Source organism: Clarias gariepinus, chromosome 13 (genome assembly GCF_024256425.1).
Source record: "Clarias gariepinus isolate MV-2021 ecotype Netherlands chromosome 13, CGAR_prim_01v2, whole genome shotgun sequence".
NCBI lineage: Eukaryota > Metazoa > Chordata > Actinopteri > Siluriformes > Clariidae > Clarias > Clarias gariepinus.
Genome location: NC_071112.1, coordinates 10,131,563 through 10,144,557, shown reverse-complemented (window position 1 = coordinate 10,144,557; position 12,995 = coordinate 10,131,563). Strand labels below are relative to the sequence as shown.

General features: G+C 38.0%; 1 protein-coding gene across 1 annotated transcript in view; it reads left to right on the top strand.

Annotated features, from left to right (window-relative positions):
- The first annotated feature begins 387 nt into the window (after positions 1 to 387).
- The window catches only part of rasgrp3 (RAS guanyl releasing protein 3 (calcium and DAG-regulated)), a 34,435-nt gene continuing 21,827 nt past the window's right edge, over positions 388 to 12,995 (top strand). The window contains exon 1 of the mRNA XM_053509850.1: positions 388 to 642. The gene's annotated coding sequence lies outside the window, so the exon portion shown is untranslated. The remainder of the gene's footprint in view (positions 643 to 12,995) is intronic.

Below are 12,995 nucleotides of genomic sequence, written 5' to 3'. Positions count from 1 at the left end.
TCCATAGTGTAAAAGTATGAAAGCAAAAATTAAGAAAGACCGAGCAATTGATAAAAAATATAAACCAACACACATACTGTACACACAAACTCTGTACAGATTGTGTTTTTGTTTTTAATTTCATTAATTCATTTAATTTTTTATTATTTTGTAAAACTTTCTCATGGATATATTGATAAATTTGTATGTGTGTGTGTGTGTGTGTGTGTGTGTGAGAGAGAGAGAGCAGATAGAATCAGAAAAAGGAAAGAGCCATTGATGGAGTGACGAGGGATAGACAATGAGAGGAAGGAAAAGAGGAGGAGACGAGTGTGAGAGAGGGGCGTGACAGATAGAGAGAGTGTGTGTGTATGTGTGTGTGTGTGTGTGGAGCGTGAGCGAGAGACACAGAAGGACAGAATCACATGCTCACCTCTCGCACAGCACGCAGCTCATCAGCTCTGATCTCATCTCTATAAAGAGCAAGTATGTGTGTGTGTTTAGGTGTGTGTGGGTGTGTACATGTGTGAGTGTGTGTGTGTGTTTTTGTGGGTGTGTGTGCATGAGAGAGAGAGAGAGAGAGTGTGTGTGAGTCTGTGTCTGTGTGTGAGCACCCAGTTGGACTAATACAGAACGTGTGGATTTAAGAGATTCAGCAGTGAGGTAAGAAAACTGATATTTTACTACTGAACACTGTATACACACACACACACACACACACACACACACACACAGTATTATACTCATCTCTTATTGTTGAAAACGAGTGTGTGTGTGTGAACCTAACCAGATTTTTTTACTAAACTTATCTGTGCTTTTGGACTTTTATGTTTAAAACTTTAACACACAACACACCAAATCAGGTCAAGGTCATGTGGCAAAATATTGTGTGCGTGTGTGTGTGTGTGTGTGTGTGTGTGCATGACTTTTAAATATCACAATTTATATACATATCTTAAAATCTAAAGTGTATGTTTATTATTATTATGATTATTGTTTGTTATTATTATTATTATTATTATTATTATTGTTGGTGGTGAGTGTGTGTGCGTGTTGCCACACACTGTGTGTGACTGTTGATGTCATTGCTGTCCAAGCATTGATGGACATGCTTTTTGTCTCTGATTGATTACTGTGCCAACACACACACACATACACACACACACACACACACACATAGACAGCTCTGTTTTATAAATACACTTGTATATATGACTAATAATCATTAACTTACTGTATACACTTAAGTCAATTTACTAGTGTAGACACACACACACACACACACACACACACACACGTTACACACCTAGACAGAATAAACATGAGCTTTACTTATTAGTAGAAAATATATTTAATTTAATATAACATTTAATATTTATATTAAAATAATTTTATTAAAAAGTTTGAAAAACCAATTTGAGACACACACACACACACACACACACACACAGCTTGTTATAATCATTAATAAAACAATTGTACTAATTTTAGTACATTAGAACACTCCCACACCCTTAAACCGTTGATATATATAGTATGTAAACAAAAGTAATCTGAGTAAAGATTAAAATTAGTATATTTATGACTATTTTTTGTTCCTATATTTAAATTTATTCCACATTACATTAACACACACACACACACACACACACTGCATGCAGCACTGTGTACTGAAGGTTCATTTACGATAGTAGATGAACACACTAATACACACTAATGTTTACATGAAAATAATCATCCATTGTTTTATACCACATCACGCACACACACACACACACACACACACGCACACGCATGCATGCATATACAGAGAAAGCCAAAAAATATATTGCTCCCTCCTGATGGTCATATGATAGCTTTAATGATGGTACGACTAATGATATCTTTAGAGAAAACATTTACTGTACAGTATTACACACCGCTGCCATAATTCAGTTTAAGTTTTAAAAAAAGATAATAACCGTTGAAGTGTGTATATATTTAAACGGGGCCCGCTGTGTATATATCAATCATCATAGTCAGGTGGGTGGAGCTATAATAGACGTTTTCTGTTGTTGTTGTTGTTGTTTTTTGACAAAATTAATTGGTATAAAAACAGATTTGTGTCATGTCTGTTTATTTCACATCATGCTGGAGGAGTGGGGTCTCAAACGTTTAAGGCTGTGGGTCATTAGATTAGTGATAAGGTAAGGGGTTCAAGCCCCCGCACTGATAAGATACGACTGTTGAGCCCTTGAGGTGCTGTATCCTCCCTAACCCCAGCTTCCTGAGTGAGATATGCGAAATAATCATTTCACTGTGCTCTGAGATACAGGTGACAAATAAATGAATCTTATCTAATATAAAATTGATAAACTCATCCCATGTGGTTTCGTAGATGATTTGTAAGTTATTATTATATTTTTTATACTACAGTGTTTAAGTTTAAAGTGTGAAACCACTGAAACATGCTAATGTAACATTGATGATGATGATGATGATGATGATGCTGTTATTATGGGCTTTGGGGCAGCCGACCAATCAGTGGCAGCGAGTGAAATCCCGTTTAGTTTCATAAAGCTGTTGTTTCACTGATACAGATAAACACTAGCGCGCTTTTCTTTTCCAACAACTACAGTATTCATTTCTTTTTTTTCTGACTCTTTCATTTCTTGAAGCCACAGGGACAGGATTAGCCCGAGGTCGCTTACAGACTGTGTAACTCTCAGGCTCGTTCTTTTAATAAGCACTCTCACCATGACACACACTTTCCTATCAGATTTCCGTCCTTGTAAATGCACGTGATTAAAATACTCTCAGGCTATGTGGCAGACACATGGCTCATAGAAGCCGGTTCTTCATTGAAGAAGTTCTGGTTCCAATAGTATTATTAGTTCATATTACTTTATGGAAAATTAGTTACGAAAGGATCTGACAATAATAACGAAATCTCAACAGTGATGGTGGTGAACATCATGGTTCTCTTGTCTGATGCTTATCTCTGTAGGCATTGCAGTTTTACCCCCCACTAATAACGCAAAGTAGGTCCTGGACTGCAGAGAGAGAAGCTAATAGGGATTGTGAAGCTAGAAGGTACAGTAACATCCTCCGTGAAAGTAAAGGCACTGTAGCTTCATGAAGCTATGATGAGGATCAACGTTTCTTTTTGTGTGTGTGTGTTCGATTGGATCGCTCTTTCATTCTGCAAAAACTTTTTACCTAAAGGTATAAATAAAGAAACCTGAACCTGAACCTCAGCAAAGCTTGAAGGGCCAGTGACGTTCTGGAGAACCTTGAAGGGAAAGCAATTTTTGTCAGATAGAAGGTGCAATGTTCTCTGTGCAGGTACACAGTAGAGCAATGTCTTTTAGACGTTACAAGAGGCCATCCTCTGTGGTACTGCAAGAAGGTATAAATCTCTTGCAAAGCTGATGGCAGAAGGTCTTCTGTAAAACTAAATAAGACAACCTTGTTCTTTGTGAAGCTCATAGTGACAGTAACATTCACTTTGAAGAAACATGGGAAAGTGTCACTCTCTGTCGCACCAGAAGGGACAATTAAATCCTTTATTGCAAAGCTAGACGTCATTCTACAAAATGTTCTTTGCTAAGATAGAAGGAACAGTGGTGTCCTCCAGCAAAGATATGGAGGGGAAGGGAATTAATGTTTATTGTGAAGCTAGAAGGAGCATTGGTATCCTTCATCTTGCTTTTCGAAGCTAGAATGGAGAGCAATATCTTCCCAAATCTACAAAATGGAGCAGGGTGCGTCCACAAAGCTACAAGGTGGAGCAACTTCCTCCACAAAGCTACAAGGTGGAGCAATGTCCTCCATAAAGCTACACAATGGAGCCGTGTCCTCTTTAAAGCTACAAAATAAAGCCATTTCCTCCACTAAGCTACAAAATGGATCGATGTCCTACACAAAGCCACAAAATTCAGCAATGTCCTCCACAATGCTACATAATGGACCCACATCTAATGTGAGCCATGTCCTCCACAAAGCTCCAAAATGGAAAGGGATAATAAGTTCCTCTGTGAAGGTAGAAGGAAGGGAGATGTTCTCCTTAAAGATACTGTATAAGAGGAAGCGATGTCCTCTGTGACGCAACTTTTGTTGCAAATGTGAAAAATATAGTGACATTCTCTACAGAGCCAAGAAAGGGCAGGACACCATCTACAAAGCTCAGAGATGGAGCAAAAAAAGTTAGGACTCTAAGTGTAGATGGTGAAAAGTTAGGAAGTCAACCCAGTTTTGTGTGTGGTCAGGTGGGGTGGTAGTCCAGAATGCATCCTGTGAAACGGTGAACACTCTGGGCCTTCAGAAGTGTGGGCTGTATGGTAGGGGTGGAGGTGGGGCGATGGGCAGATACGACTGGACTGGATGGAGGTTGGGGAAGATGGATGAGTGATTCAATCTGTTGATAAATAACCCAAGGCTGGGAGTTTATCTCAGTCATTGCGGGATTTCAGGAGTTGATTATTTAGCTGATCTAATTTATTGTTAAAAAAACACCACGTGTTAATAGATGTAGTTTGTATGTTACCTCATGCTGAAGTTCAAAAAACTAATGCATTGTACAAACTAATGCTTTATCTTTATTGTAGTATACAGTATGAATGGTGTCGCACAAATTTAAAAAAATGTTCTGCAATTCCTTTAGAATGGAGTCACATGAAAAGTGTTTATGTACTAATTTTGACATAAGATTATAAAAACTTTCGTGTATTAAATAACAAATATTTAATTATAATAACTTCTCCAAGACTCATAACTAAGTAAATAAACTTTTGACACATTATAAATATACCCATAAATATACCCATATCTCTAATGGATTGTGCATTGTGCATCTACTAGAATAAATAAATTAGTCAGTAATTGTAATAATAAAATATATTTTGAGAATAGTTTCACGTGAGAATTTGTAAAATTGCTAAACACAGTGCGTGTGTGTATGTGTGTGTCGTACATTCATATTTGAATAAAACGAAATAAACTTTGGCTGCTAAATTACGATCACATTCCATAGCTGTTGAATAATTTCCAGTTCTAGACTGGATTTTTAAAGATAATGTTAAAAAGTGACTCATAAGTTCATTTCCATCCTACTGGTGGTTGTGTTTAATGTGTGTGTGTGTGTGTGTGTGTGAACCGTGTCATTTTCCCTTGTTAAAGGAAAGACCACATCACACTCACACGACAACAGCACATACATTCCTAGCATAGCATTTCACTTTTTTACTCAGCATGTTCTGACAGTCGACCGTATGTTACACTGCAATAATTCATTATTTATTTATTTATTTATGGTAAATATCTTCAGTTATTTGGTCAGGTGAATGAATGTGTCCATGTTGTATTATTTTGCAGATTTTATGTTTGTGAGGCATGATAAGAAAGATAAAGGCATAAATATATTTTCCTTTTTTATTACATTTTTTTTTTACATTTTTACTTAATTTATTTATTTTAACATATATTTATTTACCTCAAAATACTTTACAGAAATACTCTCTCACTCACTTATCTTTTATACCGCTTTATCCTGTATTCAGGAGTCTATCCCAGGAGGCTTAGGGCACGAGGCAGGGTACACCCTGGACAGGGTGCCAATCCATCGCAGGGCACACACACTCTCATTCATACACCCATTTACACACTACAGGCAATTTGGGAACGCTAATAAGCCTAACCTGCATATTTTTGGACTGTGGGAGGAAAACCAACAAGCACGGGGAGAACATGCAAACTCCATGCACACAGAGACGGGAATCGAGCCTGGCCGGGAATCGAACCCGGACTCTAGAGGGGCAAGGCGACAGTGCTAAGCACTACCACTGTTCAGTAACAAATGTAAAATAAAAGTGTTTAAATTACTATAAAAAATTAAGTTTATTGATCAGGATCAACATTTAAACATTATGAAAGCATGCAGTAGTATTTCAGTGTCAAGAAAATGAAGTAAAGTAGTTCACCTGAGTCCAGTAGAAGCAGAACAGAAATGTATCTAAAAACAGAGCTTGGTCTCAATGCTTTTATTACTTTAACCAGCACCGATCCTGGAATAAATCTGATTCAATTTATTAATCATTATTACTAATTAAATTATTATGGTTAATATTTTTTCATTGCTTTCTCAGTAGAGACACACTGATCGTTATCAGTTATACATAGTTTCTCACATTTTTCAAACTTATTTCCATAAATTGTTTTGATTCAGTAACCATTGTTAAAAAGGCTATTTAAATTAAATTGAATTGTATATTAAAAAGAAAACCAAGCTAAATTTGTGTAATAGGTTAAATGAATGCAATGAAATTCCCAGTACTGACTTTATTTTAGGTTTAGTAAATAAACTTGTTTGGCAACAGGTTACAATCAAAAAGTTGTGGAAGCAATCAGTAGTTTTTCAGCATTGTATAGGATTAGCATATTCCTCATTACAGCTGTTTCTGATGTAAAGATTAAATGATAAACATGCAGGGTCCAAAGTGTAGCTGTCAGATTTGAACAGAAAAGCTGCAGATCAAACTGCGTGATGAAAGCAGTGAACTGATGATAGACCGATAAACATCCTTGTTTACTCAGAATTACCCATGTTAGGTGAACGGATATCAGTCGTTCTAGTAGAGATTTAAACCTCAAACCTTGTCAGGTGAAATAGATGTCGTAGCACAAGCCTCGCCTGAAAATGTTTGTGTAGTGTCGTTACACCACCACATCCACAATACACCAGATCACAAATGATAAACCTTGTGTAGTGTAAGAAATACAGCCATTTTTGAACCGGTGCGATGTGTCAAAAGCTGCACGACAGCCGAGCAGTCAATCATTTACTACTTTAACCAGCACCGATGTTCTACCGTGACGCTTCTCAAAGATTTGAATTATATTATTTCTGTTTGGTTTTTTTTTTACTATCAAAAAGAACAAAACTCTTTTGCAACAATGTTTTTCGATGTAAGACAAAAATGAACAAAAGCTTACTTTAAAATAAAAAAGAAAGAAAGAAAAGCTATTTCTGACGAATGGATTATATTAAGCGAGGACTCCTCTCAGTTCCTGGGGATGATTTCAAAATAACCTGCTGGTATTTTTATTTAGAAAACAAAAAACGTGCAGTTAATAATATGCAAAATTACTTTGTAGAAAAAAAAAAGTTGCCACTGCTGGTTTTATTTATTTATAAAAAAAAAAGAGAACTAGTTAAGGTGATTACTGTGAGTGTAAGATCCTCGACCTGCTCTCTTCTTAACTTAAATGCTTAGAAAGTTTCTGCACCCTCACCTGCCCTGCAGTATCATGCATCAGCTGTGTATTGCAAATGCAAAAAAAAAAAATCTGTGTGTGTATGTCTATGTGTGTGTGTGTGTGTGTGGGTGTGTTTGCATGTGAGTGCACCACAGGATGTTTGATCGCTGCTATAACATGACTTCCCCACTTCAAAAAGTTGCTACGTTACAGGTGAGGAAGTTGCCTCTGTGTTTATGTGTGTGTGTGTGTGTGTGTCTGTCTGTATTTGTGCACAGGAAGAATGATAGCTTTGCTCGCTTGTTTTTTTCCAAATTGTAGGGAAAATCCACATGTGGATTTGCACGTCTCTTCAATAATTAACCTTCGGATCACAACACTGTCTTTGTTCACACACACACACGCACACACACACATACACACTCATTAATGTCTTTACTCTTGCTCTAATTACCTCATTGTTAATCATTGGGGTATTTTCACATGCACGCACGCACACACACACACACACACACACTATCAGGACCAGACACATTTCTATCATAATCGGGACCTTCAGAAAACCTGCACACACACACACACACACACACACACACCAAACCCTCCCCCTCTTTCCCTGATTGTGTTGGAGCTCCTGTTTCCAGTAAACTAGCTATTTATAGAATGTGTATGTGTGTGTGAAAGAGGGAGAGAGAGAGGTAGCGGGGTGCCTGGCTCCTGATATGAGAGCATTTGGTTCACTTGGTCTGTGACATCACTGCTCTCTTCCTCCTCCTGTTCATTTTGCTTCGAGACATAAAATGCCTAACCACAACGTTTAAGAAGTATATCCTTTTACTGCTATTATATTGAAAACTAACTACCGTAGCTCACTGTGTAAATTTATTGCTGTGTGTAATTGTGTTGCGAACAGGTCCGTATGGTTTGCAACAGGTGTTGTTTTATTCTTTATAACAGCAGCCCTGACAGCAGTGCAGCTTTATATTGATGGTTGCTCTCTGATCCGGTATCGTTACCATAGCAACCGCTTATTCACAGGGTCATGCATGCTGAGGGTACGCTGCTCTGATCACAACCGGAAGAGTCATTTCTGTAAGATATATGGAAGGAGTCTCCAGTGTTAGCGCTGTGTAACAGGGGTTTTTTTTTTTTACAATTTTTTTCCCCTCGTTTACTTGAAGAAAGATAATAAAGAGAGATGGGACGTGCAGTTAAAGGAAAGTTATCAGCTTGTTCTGCAGGTTGTTTCTCGGTTGTTTCTTCACGTTCATGTGTGCGACAATTAGACCTAGTCTGTAAAGTTTTTTTTCTCAATTTTTCGTTATAAACACACGCTCGGATTTTGCATTAGAATCATTTTGTAAGATTTTGATTGCCTTTGATCTCTCCGGAGATCTTTGATCTTTCAGGAGACCTTGTCACACATACCAAGAACACATAGGGCACTTTGATGTTATTCGGACCCCGTGATTGTGTGTGTTTTTGTTACAGGGATAAGTATGCACTTATTTTAATATCCACCATACCATACACAAGTACACAGACACGTTTTGTCACAGTGACGTATTCAGTTATATAGTGGAAGCTGCTGATATTTCTGTAATGAAAGCCACATTCAGGATTCACACGCTAGGTTTTTAAGGTTGTCTAATGATAACTCCTCAGGGAAGATGGCGTTAGGGTTGTTTATGAGGAATTGTGTAAGTCTGACGTGTGAGACGAGTACATCTTAACCACTGCTTCACGGCCAGAGTGAACAGAATGCAGCAATTCATTCAGATCAGAGTGATGGAATGTTATTCAAAGTTCTTCGGGGCAGCGCTGCAGCATGAGCGGTTGACGTTGCTAGCCATGAGGCATGCTAATGCCTTTGGGAATGGTTTCTGAAAAGCAGCCAAGGCCACTCATGACGTACTTTTCTTTTGAAGTGTGTGTGTATATGAGTGAGTGATAGCTTTTTGGTTTTGTTTTTTTCTGAGGAAAATCTAATTAAGGCGGCAGGGTGACGAAGTGCTAAGCACTGTGGCCTCGTATCTCCAGGGTCCAGGTTTGATTACTGCCTCAGGTCTGTGTGCGTTTTTCTGACTTTGCATGTTCTCCCCGTGCTTGTTGGGTTTCCTACAGGTTCTCCGGTTTCCTCCCCCAGTCCAAAAACATGCATATTAGGCTAATAGGCAGTCACAAATTGCCCGTAATGATTGTGTGTGTTTCCTGCGATGGATTGGCACCCTGTCCAGGGTGTACCCCACCTCATGCCCTATGTCTCCTGAGATAGGGTCCAGGCCCCCCGCGACCCTTTATACAGTATAAAGCCGTGTAGAAAATTAATGAATAAAAGAATGAAAATCTAATGAAATATCAGACCTACTTCTCTAACACTGATTATTTTTCTCTAATAGCACGCCCCCTAGTGTTTCATTCCTCTCACTTTACAGCAGCTGTGAATGAGCCGTTACTGTAAAAACCATAAGACACCAGGACGTGTGCATGCATTGATATAAACTTCAGAGCTGCTGTTATAGAAAACTAATCAGTTAACCAAACATATTTTTTCTGCTCTAAATTTAGGTGTGTGTGCGTGTGTGTGCTTGCAAACAAAGCCACCGCCTGCACTCAGCTTAAAAAAAAAAAAAAAAAACTTCCTTCCTTCTTACCAAACTTACCACACAATACACTGCTGCACTTTCCCATCATGTGCAGGCTTGTAACCTGTGTGATACATCGATGATGTCATCATCTGTCCATCCAATCAGACATTACAGTTGGTGATAGATCAATCAGTGTAATTACATCCCATTTTTAAACATTGCAATAAAAGAAAAGTAGGATTTTGTGCCATATTTTTATAATAAAGTTGTGAAATCCTAATACGACTGGCCATGACCTAAACTGAAATGACCTGGATTTCACTATGATGAAATAAAGTGCACTAGAAAGCAAAAGGAAAATATGAAAATTATGTTTTCAGTAAAGGTAATAGAACTTTAAGAATTAAATTTTTTATTTATTTATTTATTTTTTTACAAATTTAGGCTGAAAATGTACAATATTAACAAAAGTTATTAAAATAAAATAGCATTAAAATAGAAGGGTATACAATATGCAGGATTTGCAGATGAATAGAAATAAATTATAAAACTAGGTATAAAAGTTGAAGAATATAGAAGTGTAATAATATGTTGTGCTGGTATGACATCAGCAGTATGATTAAAACATGAAGTAAGAAACGGAATGGTACTGATATGTGTGTTAGCAGACGTGTGGTTGTTCAGATTTCCATATTTATTCCATATTTATGTGTAAATGATCAGCAGGTAAACAGTGACAAAGAGCAACTCCTACTGTAGGTATGGCACTGAAGACATGCTGTGGCTGTAGTGCACTGTAAATGCAAGCTGTACATTAAGTTCACCGTAGGTGCTAATGATGTGATCAGCACCTCATGACACACCTTATGACATTCATTGCCCAAAGTGGGGTAAAAAACAATACGGATGCATTCATAAATGTGTGTGTTTTGTTTGCTCTGTCAGAGAACATGAAGCTCTTGATGAGCTTGCATGAATGGCTCCTGGTTCTTTTTCACTACAGTGAAAGTTAAACACTGAAATCACAGCCTAGCATAAATCTTTCAGTAATGCAATCAATGTAGCAGGTACAGTAGGCTAACGACACACACTAACTCTTCTCCTTTTGTAGGGTGCCATTACTTTAGACCTCATTGAACTGCTAGTCTTATTTGCCCTAACTAAAAATAAATAAATGATTAAAACTTAACAAAGTGATCTATTTATAAACTCTCAGTAATTCATCAACAGGCCGACAACCTGTAAACAACCTGTAGACCACTTGTAGGCCACATGAAGACCACCTGTGGAGGATTTGTAAATAATCTGAAGACAACCTATAGACTACCTGTAAACAATCTGTAGACCACCTGTAGATCACCTGTAGACTACCTGTAAACAATCTGTAGACCACCTGTAGAACACCTGTAGATAACCTGTAGACAATCGGTAAGCCACTGTAGGCCACATGTGGACGATCTGTAGAACACCTGTAGATAACCTGTAGACAATCTGTAAGTCACTGTAGGCCGCCTGTAGACGATCTGTAGAACACCTGTAGATAACCTGTAGACAATCGGGAAGCCACTGTAGGCCACATGTAGACGATCTGTAGAACACCTGTAGATGACCTGTAGACAATCGGTAAGTCACTGTAGGCCGCCTGTAGATGATCTGTAGAAAACCCGTAGATTACCCGGAAAACCCCATGTAGGTCACCTCTATGTAATTTAAAGATAATCTGTAAGCCACTTATAGACTACCTGTAACAATCTGTCGACCACATCTAGATGATTTATATACAATCTGTATACCACCTGTAAACCACCTGAGGACAACCTGTAGATTACCTGTTGATGATGTGTAAACCACCTGTAGACATTGTGTAAAGGACCTGTATACCACCTGTAAACCACCTGAGGACAACCTGTAGATTACCTGTTGATGATGTGTAAACCACCTGTAGACATTGTGTAAAGGACCTGTAGGCCACCTGTAAACCACCTGAGGACAACCTGTAGATTACCTGTTGATGATGTGTAAACCACCTGTAGACATTGTGTAAAGGACCTGTAGGCCACCTGTAAACCACCTGAGGACAACCTGTAGATTACCTGTTGATAATGTGTAAACCACCTGTAGACATTGTGTAAAGGACCTGTAGGCCACCTGTAAACCACCTGAGGACAACCTGTAGATTACCTGTTGATGATGTGTAAACCACCTGTAGACATTGTGTAAAGGACCTGTAGGCCACCTGTAAACCACCTGAGGACAACCTGTAGATGATCTGGAGACAACCTGTAGACAACTTGTAGATGATCTGTATACAATATTCTCTAAACCAATAAATAAATACCACTATAGCTAAATATATAGACAGATAGACAAGACTGTAAATAAATAAATAAATAAATAAATAAATATAATGATAAATAAATAAATACACCAATAACTAAACAGGTAAATAAATGACTTTTTAGGTAAAAAAAAAAATATCGTAATAAATATCGTAGATAGACCGGCTGAAAGATAGAGAAACTGCAGTCTGATATACATTAGCATCTAATGCTGGAACCGATCGCTAACTTGCTAGCACAATTAATGTTTATGCTAATGCTGATACTATCGCTCTAGCAGTTCATACAGTAGTTTCATGATCAGTTGCCTAGGTGTTTTCTTTTCATGTTAACTGGGGGAAGGTTTATTCACTGAGTGAGAATTTACGGAGAGAAAGAGATAGAGTGTGAAATTCTTTGGTGATGAAGTGTTTTGTCTGCAGCGTGGCTGAAAAAACAAACACACTGCTAACTCTGTAGCGTGACGTGTCGTTGGTGCTGTTGTTAGCGGGACATTAGCGTCTCGTTCTATTGTCTCCTCAGAAGCTTGATTTATGTGCCATTGTTACTATGTTCTTTTTTTAGAGGTCATTTGAAGGTGAGGCTAAAGGCGTAGGAGATGCTAACGTCACTTTCTTGCTTTAGAGCAGAGCAGGAAGTTGTGATTTTTTTAAACACACATCCTGTTGATGGGCTGCAGAGAAAAACGCGAAAACACACAGCGCTTTTATCATTACTCATTACAGGGAATTGATTCTCTCTGTCTCTCTCTCTCTCTCTCTCTCTCTCTCTCACACACACACACACACACACTTCTCTGTCACTTGGACAAAAAGTACCAAATTTTCTCAAGCATGCTGCTAATTAAACACACACA